At 37.0% G+C, this 14,823-nt stretch overlaps 1 non-coding gene across 1 annotated transcript; it reads right to left on the bottom strand.

Annotated features, from left to right (window-relative positions):
• Positions 1-4,424: 4,424 nt before the first annotated feature.
• LOC121206795 (small nucleolar RNA R71) lies at positions 4,425-4,534 on the bottom strand. Its single transcript, XR_005901967.1, has one exon. It is a non-coding gene; the product is annotated as a small nucleolar RNA R71 (small nucleolar RNA).
• Positions 4,535-14,823: the final 10,289 nt, after the last annotated feature.

Raw genomic sequence — 14,823 nt, 5'->3', positions numbered from 1 at the left:
ATCGACTTTAATGTGCTAGCCAGTGTAAGACCATGTCTGGGACATGGCATTGGCATCTTATCCTATGTTTGGGGCTATTGAATATCCTGTAGTATTCCAAATGGTTCAACGGGAGATTTATGGTTTATATCGAAAGGAGAGAACTTATGACCATGTGGTGAGTGATACAAGTGCCTAAATGAGAATTACGACATATGAGCTTCATTTATGTTGTATGTTTAGTAAATGAGGAAAGTGAGTAAGTTATGCATATGACTACTTGTGTATTTTACATGAATTATGAAATGTGAATTCAAACCAATGTTGTATGATTGGTGAGAAATAAATATGAGCAAGTAGTGTTTATGAATCCTTACTTTTATGAGCAAATCGAGATATGTTGGGAGTATGATCCCTTATGGTAGCTTATAGTTACACATTATTGCATGCGAGTTACTAAGCTTTATGCTTACCACTTTTCCTTTCCATTTTCTTATAGTGCCACCAAAGTAGCTCGTGGATCATCGCCTTACGTCGGATAAGGCAGTCACACTATCCCTGAAGAAATTGGTATAGCTAGTTTTATTATTTTGATTATGGCATGTATAGGAACTAGTCTTTTGTAATGGTCACATTGTTTTGGGCCAATTGCATAGCTTGTCATAGGTCTTTAGTCATTTTGTATAATGCCACGGATGGTGGCTGATATTGGTTATTGATAAGTGCAAATGATGATGATTTCATAGATGAGTAAATCACATGACTAATCAAGTTTTTGTTAGATTGTTAAAGTGTAATGTGGTTGTATTAGATATCTTGTTGTGGTTGAATTGGCTTTGTGTTGCCGTGTGAATTGGAAGTATGTATTGCTTTGTAGGTAGGTGTAAGTAAGGGTGGTAAAAAAGTTTGTAGATAGCCTATTTTTGTCCACACGGGTAGACACACGGGCGTGTGCCTAGGCCGTGTATGACACACAGTCAGCCCCATGGGCGTGTTGTTTGACCGTGTGTCCCCTGCACCTCGAATTTGCAAGTTAGTATGCATGGTAGTAAACACACGGGCAGAGACACGGCCGTATGTCTCAGCTGTGTAGAGGACACGACCTTTGGCCACGGGTGTGTGCCTTGGCTGTGTGCGTCAAATTGGTTGTTAACGTCAGAAACAAAATGTTAAGGTTTTTACACACGGGCGTGTTATGGCCGTGTGAGGGGCACGAGCTGTAGACATGGGCGTGTGCTCTGCTGTGTGAAAAGCCTTGTAAGTTCGAATTTGTAAATTCAATTCACACGGGCTTAGGGCACGGGGTGTCCCTTTGTGCTTAGGCCGTGTGGACCACACGGGCCTTCAGCACGGCTAGGTCAAAATGGATACACGGGCATGTCGCCTTTCACACAGGCGTGTGCCCCTATTTCAAGTGACATTTTTTTTTAGTTTTCAAAGGTGTTGAGATAAATCCTGAGTCAATACTAATGTGTGTTTGGGCGTCTAGGCCCATATTAAGAATTTATAGACTAAGATTGAAAAGTTTTAAATTCAATCAATTTTTTATGATTTGAAATGATTGTATGCTTGTGTTTAAGTCAGGTAATGCCTCGTACCCAGTCCCGGCCTCGGACTGAGGTAAGGGGTGTTACAGTTTAGTGGTGAAATAATTAGTAATGCATATAGATATAAGAATAGTTTGGAAAGTGGAAACAATTTTGGAAGGATATCATATTGTTTTAAAGATTATTGAGATTAAGCAATGTCACGGTTAAAGAAAATGTTAATCTCACTAATCGACTTATTCAAATATGATTTCTAAAGTATGTGTTTGCTGAAAATTTTACTGAATTGGTTTTCATTAGTGAGTGGAATAATACAGGGTTCATGATGACAGAATTAGTCAGAGAAATGATAATTGAGTAGTAAAGATGTCTGTGTATGATAGTTATAGTTGAAATGAATATAATGATCTTTTCTGGGTATTATATATATTCTTTTATCCTCAGAGATATGTGTGTGATTTATCATTTTCTGGTGAAATTCATATTGTGTAAGTATGTTAGCTAACTATAATGTTAGAGAAAGTTTTGTTAGTCTGGTTGGTTCATGATTGACATTTCTTTATCTCTTCGGAATTCTATTATGATATGTGATAAACCGTAATTTATACATATTTCTATCCCATGCTTAGCACATTTTATGGATGATTTTTTCTTAAAATTGGTGAATTCGATCCTTCTAATGCCTTAATTTCATATTTTATACTTAGGTGAGCATAGGAGAGTGAAATGAATGAGAAACGGGCCAAAAATGGAGAAAATGGGCCAACGTATGAAATCAACATGGCCTAGACATCCTCACACGGGCAGACCACACGGCAGTGTCAATTTGGAAGAATCGAAGCACGACTCACACGGGTGGACCACACGCCCGTGCCTATTTAACAGGCTTGACCACGGCCTGTAGTAATCGTACACAGGCGTGTCACACGGGCATGTCCCTGTCGAGCCCAAATTAAGTCCAATTCAGAAAAGGCCAATTTTGATGGTTAGGCATTCTAAAGCCTAAAAATACACCCTAGAGGAGGAGGAAAAAGAGGCCACAGAGGAGGAAGCAGGGAACTACTCAAGGAAAGCTGATTGATCCATCTCAGAAGCCATATTCATCATCAAGACTGAAGATCTCCCTTCAATTTCCTTTCAGGAGTTTTGAGTTTTTCTTTATGTTTTGTATTCATTATTCTTCTGAGATGTTTACCTTTTTAGTTATGAACTAAAACCCCTAAATACCTAAGGAGGATGAAACCTAAGACGGATCTTGTTATTATTATCTAAATTGTATGATAAATATATGACTTGTTCTTAATTATGTGTTCTCAATTCTTGTTTTGATATTCTAGGATATTGATTCAAGTTAGGCTCTTATTTAGAGGAAGAATAGACCCTGTCTAAGAGTAAATTTGTCATAATTAAGCAGAGTTGGTTGCGCGCCTAGAGATAGGGTGACAAGATTTTGCCGGATTAGGGTGAAACCTAATAAAGGGATCCATAGATCGAGTTAATGCAACCCGAGGGCGTTAATTAGAAAGAGATTTCAATTATTCAAACTAGGGTTAGACGTTGTTAGTCTCGAGAGAGATAATAATATAACTTAGGGATCTCTACGGAACAAGTTGAATGAATAAATCGTCCGGTTCAGAGTCAAATAACAAGTGAAGTCTAGGTGGATTTTTCCTTAGGTATTATCTTAATTCAATTGTTTTTCCAAAAGTAATTCCCCAGTTCTATTTTTTGTGATTTCTTAGTTTAGTTAATTAGTTAGATAAACAAAACCCTTTTATTTTTTAGGCTAGATAATAAAAAGAAAGTTAATACTAGTACTTTTAGTTCCTTAGGGTTTGATAATCCGATCTTGCTAAAGCTATACTACTGTTCGATAGGTACACTTGCCTTCATCGTGATAATAGTTAGTTTCAAGAATGATTCATTATAAATATTTAAAACCTGTCACGAATATCACGGGTATCAAGTTTTTGGCGCCGTTGCCGGGGAACTAAGATATTAGGAATACTCGATTTTTATTGCTTTAGCCATTTACTTCTATTGTAATTTAAATTTTATTTTAATTTTTATTACTAATTCTTCTTGTTCCCTTTTTCTGCTTGCCTTCATTGTGATAATAGTTAGTTTCAAGAATGATTCATTATAAATATTTAAAACCTGTCACGAATATCACGCGTATCAAGTTTTTGGCGCCGTTGCCGGGGAACTAAGATATTAGGAACACTCGATTTTATTACTTTAGCCATTTACTTCTATTGTAATTTAAATTTTATTTTAATTTTTATTACTAATTCTTCTTGTTCCCTTTTCTGACAGGTTCTTATAGTTTATGACTAGGAGAAACCCGTCAAGACCATTACTTTTTGACAGTGAGCTCGATCTCACAGTTCACAGAAACCAAAGGGAAATAAGGCAAAACTTAAGATACACAGAGAACGAGCAAGAGGATAATATTCAAACCACAACTGAGGAGATGGTTCAAAACCAAGAAAATCCGCTACCTTCTGCAATTGCTGTTAATGAAAATCCTGCTTCGTGCACTATGTATGATTATGCTAAACCTAATTTAGCAGGAACTGAGTCAAGTATAGTTAGACCTGCTATTGCTGCAAATAATTTTGAACTGAAACCTAACACAATTAAAATGATACAATAGTTTGTTCAGTTTGATGGTTTGCAGGATGAGGATCCCAACGTTCACTTGGCAAATTTCCTAGAATTTTGCGATACCTTTAAAATTAATTGCATTTCTGATGACGCCATTTTCCTTTGGTTGTTTCCATTTTTGTTAAGGAATAAGACTAAACAATGGTTGAACTCGTTACCACGAGGGTCAATCACTACTTAGGAACAAATGACCAAAAATTTTTTATTAAAATATTTTCCACTGGCTAAAACAACCAAATTATGTAATATATCTCTTCTTTTGTGCAGATGGATTTAGAAACACTCTACGATGCATGGGAGAGATACAAGGACCTTTTGAGAAGGTGCCCCCACCATGGGTTACCGCTTTGGCTACAGGTTCAAACGTTCCATAATGGCTTGAATCCTTCGACGCGGTAGATAATTGATGCAGCCGCTGGAGGAACTATCAATAATAAGACCCTTGAGGTGGCTTACGAATTTATTGAGGAGATGTACTAAATAACTATCAGTGGCAAGTTATGAGAACAAAGCCGACGAAAGCAACCGATGTTTTCAACCTCGATGCAGTTACTATGCTATCTAACCACGTAGAACTCTTAAATAAAAAGATTAACGGTTTGTGTGGTTCTACTCAGGTACATCCAGTGATGAGGTGTGATTCGAATGGAGGAGGAGCATGCACAGAATATCAACCCTTCAACCCTAGCATCGAGGAGGAACAAGTCCAATATATGGGTAACAATAACTCTAGATCCCAAAATAACCCATATAGTAACACTTATAATGCAGGTTGGAGGAACCATCCCAATTTCTCGTGGGACGGTCAAGGAAATTAAAGGCCACAACATCCTCCGGGTTTTCAACAACCACCTTACCAGCAAGAAAAGAAGCCGAACCTTGAGGAGATGCTAACCAAATTCATCTCGGTGTCAGAAACTCATTTTTAGAATATTAAGACAACACTAAAAAATCAACAAGCATCAATCCAAGGGCCCGAAACTCAGATTGGACAGCTCGCTAAGTTAATTTCCAAATGACCACAAGGTAGCCCGCCAAGCAACAATGAATCTAACCCAAGGGAGCAACTAAACGTGATTGCCATTCAAGATGAGGAAGGGTTAGTTGCAAAACCAAGGCCAGAAACTATGGTAAGCAAAGGTAAGAATGAGGTCGGCCAAAATGACCCAAAGCCGGTAAGTATAGAGTATAAACCTCGTGTGCCATACCCCAATGCGACAAGGAAAGACCGCTCAGACGAACAATTTGGTAAATTCCTTAAACTCTTAAAAAAATTACATATTAACTTACCGTTTATTGAAGCTCTATTGCAGATGCCAAACGCAATGAAATTTTTAAAGGAGCTTTTAGCAAATAAGCGGAAGTTGGACGAGGCTTCGCATGTGAAGCTAAACGCAGTTTGCTAAGCTATTCTACAAAATAAACTACCCAAAAAATTGAAAGATCCAGGGAGTTTTACAATTCCTTGCTTAATTGGTAGTTTAGATGCTAATAATGCATTAGCTGATTTAGGGACTAGTATTAACGCATGCCTTACAAAATGTTTAAACAACTAGGTCTTGGGAAACCCAAACAGACTAGGATGAGCATTCAATTAGCAGATAAAACTATAAGATTTCCTAGAGGTATTGTTGAAGATGTGCTAGTTAAAATCGATAAATTTATATTTCCCGTTGACTTCGTTGTTCTAGATATAGAGGAGGATAGCAACATTTCTTTGATTTTAGGAAGGCCTATTTTAGCAACTGTTAGGACAATTATTGATGTTGGCACAACTGAGCTCACGCTTCGTGTTAGAGATGAAACAATCACCCTTCAAGCTCGCAATTCCAGTAACACGTCAAAAATTAAAGGTGATTGTCTAAACCATTCTACTAAAACTGACAATATGGTGCAACCTACTTTGCAGGAAATGAGTTTAAAGGAAGTAAATGAGCCATTTTCAAGCAATAGTAGGGGACCTATTCATGAAGAACAAAAGTTACAAATCGAGGAGCTAGATGAATGGCGGGCACATAAACCGAGAACACACGATAAACCAAAACTATGCCAGAACAAGCTCAATACCTTTCCAAATCAACTTAAGGTTGGAGATAAAGTTTTATTAGATACCGCAGATCCTCACATTGTCACTGCCAAACAGAATGAAGAAATTCCTCTTACGGTACTTAGCATTTTTCCATTCAGTACAGTCGAGGTAAGTCATCACAAGTTCGGCACTTTTAAGGTAAACAATACCGCCTAAAACCTTATTTTGATGAGATTCACAGCAGGAATGAGGAGTATAAACTCCTCGAACCACCATGACCATTCAATGGAGAGGTAAGTCGAGCTTGGACTATAAATAAGTGCTTCTTGGGAGGCAACTCGAGCACTAACTGTATTAACTTCTTTAAATTTTAGTGTTTAACACCTAACTTACTAACGGAGTTCTTGAATACAGGTTTACCACACAGACACGGCCAAGCACACGGGCGTGCTTAGGACCGTGTGGAAATAGGGCAGAGATTTTCCCCAACATAGGCTACGATAAATCGCCACGGCCATGCGACATGGCCGTGGGCAAACCTGCCAAAACAACACGGGTGTGCGACACGCTCGTGCCTGGAAATCGTGGCCTAACCTGTCAAATTAACACGGGCGTGCGACACGCCCTTGCAGAGCAACCGTGGGCGAACCTATCAGATTAACACGGGCGTGGGCCTACATACACTGGTGTGGGAGAAGTGAACGAAGACAGACATGGTCGTCTGACACGGCCGTGTGTACCTACAAGCCCAAAGAACACGGGCGTGGGCCAAATGTCAGACGCGCCCAAATTCAAAATTCCCAAATCACACGGGCATTGGGGACCACGGGCGTGTCCCCTGGCCGTGTGTCCCAAAATATATAAATACCCTTTGCTATTCACCATCTTCTTCACCCAAAATTCCTAATCCAAGCCGCTGCATGTCCACACGGCCTCCCTGCCACGCCCGTGCGTTGCCTCCAACTCCATTTTCGATGCTCATTCTCATCTTTTTAGCGTTTGTTTACTCTTTTCTTTTTTATTTTACTTAGTTCTAATGCTAATTACGATGTTAATCTTCATTTATCCCATACTATTTCCATTTTTCTATCATTCAAATCCCATTATTAGATTAGCTACCATTTATTTCATGTGACATTTTTTTTTCTTACTTCATGATTTCTCAAGCCCCATTTACGTATTCTAAGTCAATATTCACTTGCTTATTATTCTTTGCCATTATAATCCATGCTTTGTGATACATTCATTCTTTTTACATTTCCATCAAGCTCTTTGCCATTTTGATTTTCATACTAATACCACGACATTATGCCATAAAATTTATTGTTTTGGTTAGGTCTGTTAGTGTTAGTAGTTGTGCCTGAAATTATTTATGACCTTTTCCTTATTTTATTTGTTTACATTTTACCTTATCCAATCATCAAAACAGAATAATGGTTTTGGTTGCAGGTATACCATGTCATCTTCACGAGGAAAGAAAGCCACCATCCCTGCTTCGAAGAAAAGGAAGGGAGCGTCATCTTCCTCGGGTCCTACTGCGAAAATTCGTCACCTTTTCCTGCAGTTCCCCATTGGGCCCCAAGAAGAACCTTTCTAGATTCTACGAGCCCGACCCTTGGAAGTGGGCCACTGTATAGATTGGGCCGCGCTAGAACAAGTCCAACTCGTGGATGCAATTCGGGCCCTCCTTACCACCGATCCTTGGGGGCTTTTCTTTGAGATTGTCGAGTCGACATATCTTGAACTCACTATGGAACTCTGCTCAACGTTCCATCTTCAGACCGTGATGGCTTGTTTTGATGACCAGAGAACTATCCAATTTTGCCTCGGGGGTTTAGCCCACTAGTTGAACGTCTTAGAGTTCGAAATCGCACTGGGCCTTTACACTAAGGAGTTCATGGAGGAGAATGAACTCCACGCTCTCAATCGCCACATCCATCATTCTCCTTCACAGTGTTGGAACACCCTCACCCTCGGCGCTACCTCTTACAATCCTAGTCGTTTCAAGGCATCGGCTCTCCCTCCATCTCTGAGGTACTTACACGCCATTTTGGCTCATACGTTAACAGGAAAGCGAGAGAGCACTGACGTCGTCAACACTTACGATGCCTACTTTCCATGGTGTATGTTGTACGGGCATGTCATAGACCTTGCTTATTTTATTGCCTTCGCCATACAACATCAGACGGAGTGACATAAGAAGGGGGTCATCTCTATTGTGCTCTATGTGACGCGGTTGGCTCGGCACTTCGAGCTCTTCAACGTAGCGGCCTAATCATTCTCCCTCACTCTCATGGGCCAGATGTCCTCACAGGGCATCTCGAGCATGCTAAGTATGAGGATGATCGAGAAACAACGTGGCACCTTCCCTCCTTAATACCGTCTCGCCCAATCCACCTAAGAGGAGGCCCCTGAGGATATTACTGATGATGTCCCTCCACGTCACGAGGACCCATCATCTCAGCCACCACCTCATTCTCGTCCAGTTCATGCGGCAGTATTATACGCTGACATCTCTGAGCGCCTTACTCGATTCGAGCAACAGTGTTTTCAGGCTTCGATAACATTGATGCTACTGTACAGCAGATTTGTCAGCATTTCCACATCTCATTGCCATCCCCACCTTGCGAACCATCTAACAATGAAGATGTTTAAAAACTTTTTATTATTTATTTTTATGTTTTGACTTTTATTTTAAAACTACTTTTTATTTTTCTTTAAGCTTGTTTTTATTAGTTTTTATAATTTCTATTTAACAATTTTTACTTTCGGCTATTTCATATCAAGTAATTATGCTTCCTTATATTCCCTAAAAAGTCTCTGATTCTATCACAGTTATAAAGAGCTCTTAAGCTCATCATCACATAGGAACTAAAAACTCCACTGGGAAAGGTTCTCCACGACTGCCATGTTCTGCTCGACCACGACCATAGCTACCACCAGATATAATATTCTTTTGGCGCAGGATTTATGGACTAATGAACCTCTACCACCACTGGAGTATCCTCCTCCACTCTCACGCCAATTATTCTCTAAAACACCAATTCAAGGAATTCATTCATCATTCAGGAAGTTTCACTTCTCTCCTTATCTTATGATTATATATCTATGTTTTTCAAATAGCTATCTTTGTACATTGAGGGCAATGTACATCTTAAGTGTGGGGGGTATTTTATATCAGAAAAATCCCTGAATTTTGTTTTATTCTCATGCGATCTTCTCATATCATTATTAGAATGAATTCCAATTAGATTATAATGTTTATTGATATATCTTGAATTAAAACATAGGCATTTATGCATTGATTGTTTACACTTTAAGACATTAGGGAATCAAGCATGATAAGTTAATTTTTAAAGAATTAAAAACTTTTAGGTTGTTCCCCCAAGTTTAGGTATTATTTTGAGGTGGAATTCACAAGATTAAACATCAAAGGGCCATAAATTTTTGTAAGATATTGAGCCTTTAGAGCATCTATTATTTCTTTCATGCTCAGTTTCATTATGAGTACGTCAGCATTGAATTGTTATTCTAGAACTTGCTTGATTATGCATGTCAAGACCACACCATTTGATTTGATATGTCAAAATGAGAAAGACACTTAGGTTTAATCCACTCACTCCGTAAAAGCCTACCTTCACAATTAACCCTTAGTGAACCCCCTTGAGCCTAACAACCCATTCATTAATTTACCTTCACTATTAACCCATAATTCATTATTGTTGAAATCCCCTAAATTAATTTGATCCCTATTTTTGTCGAGATTTGAGTTGGAATAGTTGCTTAGCTATGATTTATTCTATTTTGTAATTATGTTTTCTTAAAATATATATATAATACATGTATACATATTAGTAGTAATGATCCTCTGAGCTAAAGAAGTTAAATTCCATATTCTGAGAAAAAGCTTTGTTATATGCAATTGATGACTAGTCATTTTTCTAGTTAGGCAATTTTTCAATTCAATCTCGATTCTAACCTTTTTTTTCAGGTTGTGACCACACCCCTTAACCAAAGCCACGTTACAACCCTCTAAAGACCTTTTGATTGATGTTTCGTCTCAATTTATAGTGTTGGAGATTTGATTTTCATGCAAGCCTATGGTAATGACTCTTCATTATTGACTATTGAGTGCTTCATTTATTGTCCTTAAACACCTTGAGTGATTTGAGTGAATATTTAGTGAGAATGTGAAACTCTGTGATATTTTGAATCAAAGGTAATTACTTAGACGAGGGGAGACACCTATGTTTTCATGATAAAATGCTCAACTTGGAATGTTTGAAACTTTGATGTTATTTCAGTTGAATTTTCAATGAATGATTACCTATAGATTATTTTGAGATATTATAGATAGAAATTATATAAGTTGAGAAGAATTTATTTTGATTATGAGTTGAGGATTTTGCATGAGGACAAGCAAATGCTTAACTGTGGGGGTATTTGATAAACCGTAATTTATACATATTTCTATCCCATGCTTAGCACATTTTATGGATGATTTTTCCTTAAAATTGGTGAATTCAATGCTCCTAATGCCTTAATTTCATATTTTATACTTAGGTGAGCATAGGAGAGTGAAAGGAATGAGAAACGGGCCAAAAACGGAGAAAATGAGCCAACGTACGAAATCAACATGGCCTGAACCTCCTCACACGGGTAGACCACACGGCCGTGTCAATTTGGAAGAATCGAAGCACAACTCACACGGGTGGACCACACACCCGTGCCTATTTAACAGGCTTAACCACAGCCTGAAGTAATCGCACACGGGCGTGTCCCTATCGAGCCCAAATTAAGTCCAATTTAGAAAAGGCCAATTTTGAAGGTTCTTAGGCATTCTAAAGCCTATAAATACACCCTAGAGGAGGAGGAAAAGGGGGGCCACAGAGGAAGAAGCAGGGAACTGCTCAAGGAAAGCTGAATGAGCCATCTCAGAAGCCACATTCATCATCAAGACTGAAGATCTCCCTTCAATTTCCTTTCAGGAGTTTTGGGTTTTTCTTTATGTTTTGTATTCATTATTCTTCTGAGATGTTTACCTTTTTAGTTATGAACTAAAACCCCTAAATACCTAAGGAGGATGAAACCTAAGACAGATCTTGTTATTATTATCTAAATTGTATGATAAATATATGACTTGTTCTTAATTATCTGTTCTCAATTCTTGTTTTGATATTCCAGGATATTGATTCAAGTTAAGCTCTTATTTAGAGGAGGAATAGACCCTGTCTAAGAGTAAATTTTTCATAATTAAGCGGAGTTGGTTGCGCGCCTAGAGATAGGGTGACAAGATTTTGCCGGATTAGGGTGAAACCTAATAAAGGGATCCATAGATCGAGTTAATGCAACCCTAGGGCGTTAATTAGAAAGAGATTTCAATTATTCAAACTAGGGTTAGACGTGGTTAGTCTCGAGAGAGATAATAATATAACTTAGGGATCTCTACGGAACAAGTTGAATGAATAAATCGTCCGGTTCAGAGTCAAATAACAAGTGAAGTCTAGGTGGATTTTTCTTAGGTATTATCTTAATTCAATTGTTTTTCCAAAAGTAATTCCCCAATTCTATTTTCTGTGATTTCTTAGTTTAGTTAATTAGTTAGATAAGCAAAACCCTTTTATTTTTTAGGCTGGATAATAAAAAGAAAGTTAATACTAGTACTTTTAGTTCCTTTGGGTTCGATAATCTGGTTTTGCTAAAGCTATACTACTGTTCGATAGGTACACTTGCCTTCATCGTGATAATAGTTAGTTTCAAGAATGATTCATTATAAATATTTAAAACCTGTCACGAATATCACGTATCAATATGTTGGAATGAAGTCGATGGTAAAAATTTATGTGAGACTATTCTTATGTTTCTAATGATTATGATTTTGTTTTATATATGCGGAAAATATATTATCTTTGTTATGAAGGAAGTCCAGAGTTGGTAAGCAGTGTTTTTCTTCTGGCTTTCTCTAGGGAATTATCAAGATCTTTATTATCTTCTTATGTTCTCGGACTTCCGGTATGGTGTCGTATCTTGGATTTCTTTATCTCGGTTTTTCTATCATTCTTATTTCATGAATTATCAGCCATGGCTTATCTTGAAAGTGTGTTCTCCAACTTGTGATAACTATGTCTATTATGATAATGCTTCTGGTTCGATCATAGAAACATGGTGATTCTGGTATCTGGATTTATCTAATTTTCGTGTAAGGAATTGACATCGGTAAAGGTATAAGTAGTGAAATCACAAGCTTCAATTTGTCTGATGGATTTCTTTTCTCAGGTAAGTTAATTAAAGTCAATGCATTCAATCAGGATGTCTTTGTTTCTTTGAGCTAATGCAATAAGAGAATTTTGAAAGAATGTGTGTCTGAGTTGTTTTAGTAGCATGAAAAAATGAGCATTTTGTTATGTTATTATTTGATATTCTAAATTGACTTGGTTATTTTTATTAGAGTGAGCTGGTCAGTTGAAATGTGATTTGAGTTACATGTAGTTAAAGTATCTTCAGTTATGGTAATAAATTTTGTGCTTCCATGATTATATCGATGGACAGTTTGAATGAAGAACTGATATTCTAGAGAGTATAATACTGAGATATGCCTATTAGATTTGTTCTAATCTGATGATGTTGTTATGAGTTAAAGCTGTTCTGAATGATACGGTTATCACATTTATGAAAATTCAGATGGTTTGTGCATGTTAGCAAATTTGAAAAACAATTGAAGGTATTATTAACTGAAGCTCTTGTTCTGAGTTCAGTTTAAATTGAGTAATGAATTTATGATTTTTCAGTGATGCACTATTGAACGGATTGGAATGTGTTTTATTACTAGAATGTAAAGTGATGGTTCATGTTTTCGTACGGTTAATTTCACATTAAAAAGAACTATTCGACCAGTGATTTAGAGACGGTCACTTTTATGTCCGAATTGAGAATTTAGTGATATCATTTATTTGACAAAAGGTGTCACATGTTCCCTGATTTCAAGAATTAAAGTATCGAATGTCATAGAAAGATCTAAATTTAAGATAGTGTTAAAGACTTGAGCTATTGAAAGATCGCGAGTAGTTATTGAGTAATCTCTGGGAAAGCAGATATAGTTACAGATGCTGAATGGAAAAATTTTTGTTTATTTTGTGAGTGGGTTACATGATTGATCTTAATTGATGATGACCTAATTTTAGCTAGATTAAAAGCTAAAGTGATGTTTTCATTGCAAGATTTAGGATCTAAGAAATGTGTTAACCAATGGTAAGCTAAACGATTTCAATAGAAGTCAATTTTTTATTCTGAATTTCAGGTCTGACCTGATAACTGATGTTATTGTTCTAAGATAGAAATTGCGTGCAGATGAATTCAGAGCTTATACAGGAAATTTTTATATGAGGCTCAGTAGTAGCTCGTTGGTTCATTCTGGGGGTAATAAAAAAGTGCTGTTATTTGAAATAGATGTTTTGGTGATCGGGTATGTAACCTGATATTTTTGAGTTTATGCTTAGATGTCGATTTGATAATAGATAAAAGTCAAATATCGAAAGCATTCAGGTCTATTGCAGTTAGTGATAACGTTGATGTGATATGAGATAGAGTTACTATAGATTTTGTATCTGAATTATCTTTATCTCTAAAAAGGAAGATGTTACTGGATTGTGATTGATCGTTTGTGTACAGATTTCTTGTTTAACAAACCAGCCGAGTAAGATGTTTCTAGAATTATTCGATTATGCGAGGTATTAGTCTCCATTATTTCGGATTGAGATTTGAGGGCTATATCCCAATTATGGAAAACATCTACAGGAAATTATGAGTACGTAGTTGAATTTTGGCACGGTAATACACCTGTAAATCGATGGTAAGTCTAAGAGAGTAATTCAAAACTTTAACGATATGCTTCGACACTGTGTGCTAAAGTTCAAAGGGGATTAGAAAGAGATATACGACATTGATTTGATTTGTGATTTCGAGAAATTAGCGGAAGTAATTCATGAGAATTGAAAGAAATTTCTTCTGGTAAGATTTTCGGGGACGAAAATCCCTAAGGGAAGGAGAGTTGTAATAGCCCGATTTTGGGCCTAGTCAGAACAATGGTTTTGGGACCATAAATCTGAAGAGGAAAAATTTATTTTTATTATATTTTTATGGTCTACAATTTCACGGAATGATTTCGTGAAAATTTCGTTAAAAAATTTCGATGTTTGGGCACTCAATTTAGTCAAAATGACTAAATTGTAAAAAGTGCAAAACTTGAGTTCTAGAAGCTAGATGTGTCTAATTGCTATGAAATTTTAACTTGGAGGTCCTTAAATGGTAATTAGACCATTGGTTAATTTTTTGGACAAAAATGGACATGAAATATGTGAAATATAATATTTTTAAGTTAGGGGCATTTTGGTTATTTAGTAATTAAAATGAATTAAAAACAAAATAAAAGCCAAAATTTCTTGTCCATCTTGTTCCTTGGCCGAATTGTACATGAAAAAACCATGGCTAGGGTTTTTCAAGCTTCCAAGCTCGATTGTAAGTTTGTTCTTGCCCTGTTTTTAATGATTTTTACGTTTTTAAAATCCTCGTAACAAGATCTACATATTTCTACCATTTATTTGA

This window comes from Gossypium hirsutum, chromosome A09 (assembly GCF_007990345.1).
Source record: "Gossypium hirsutum isolate 1008001.06 chromosome A09, Gossypium_hirsutum_v2.1, whole genome shotgun sequence".
NCBI lineage: Eukaryota > Viridiplantae > Streptophyta > Magnoliopsida > Malvales > Malvaceae > Gossypium > Gossypium hirsutum.
The sequence above is the reverse complement of the archived record's forward strand: the minus strand, read 5'-3'. Positions and strand labels throughout refer to the sequence as shown.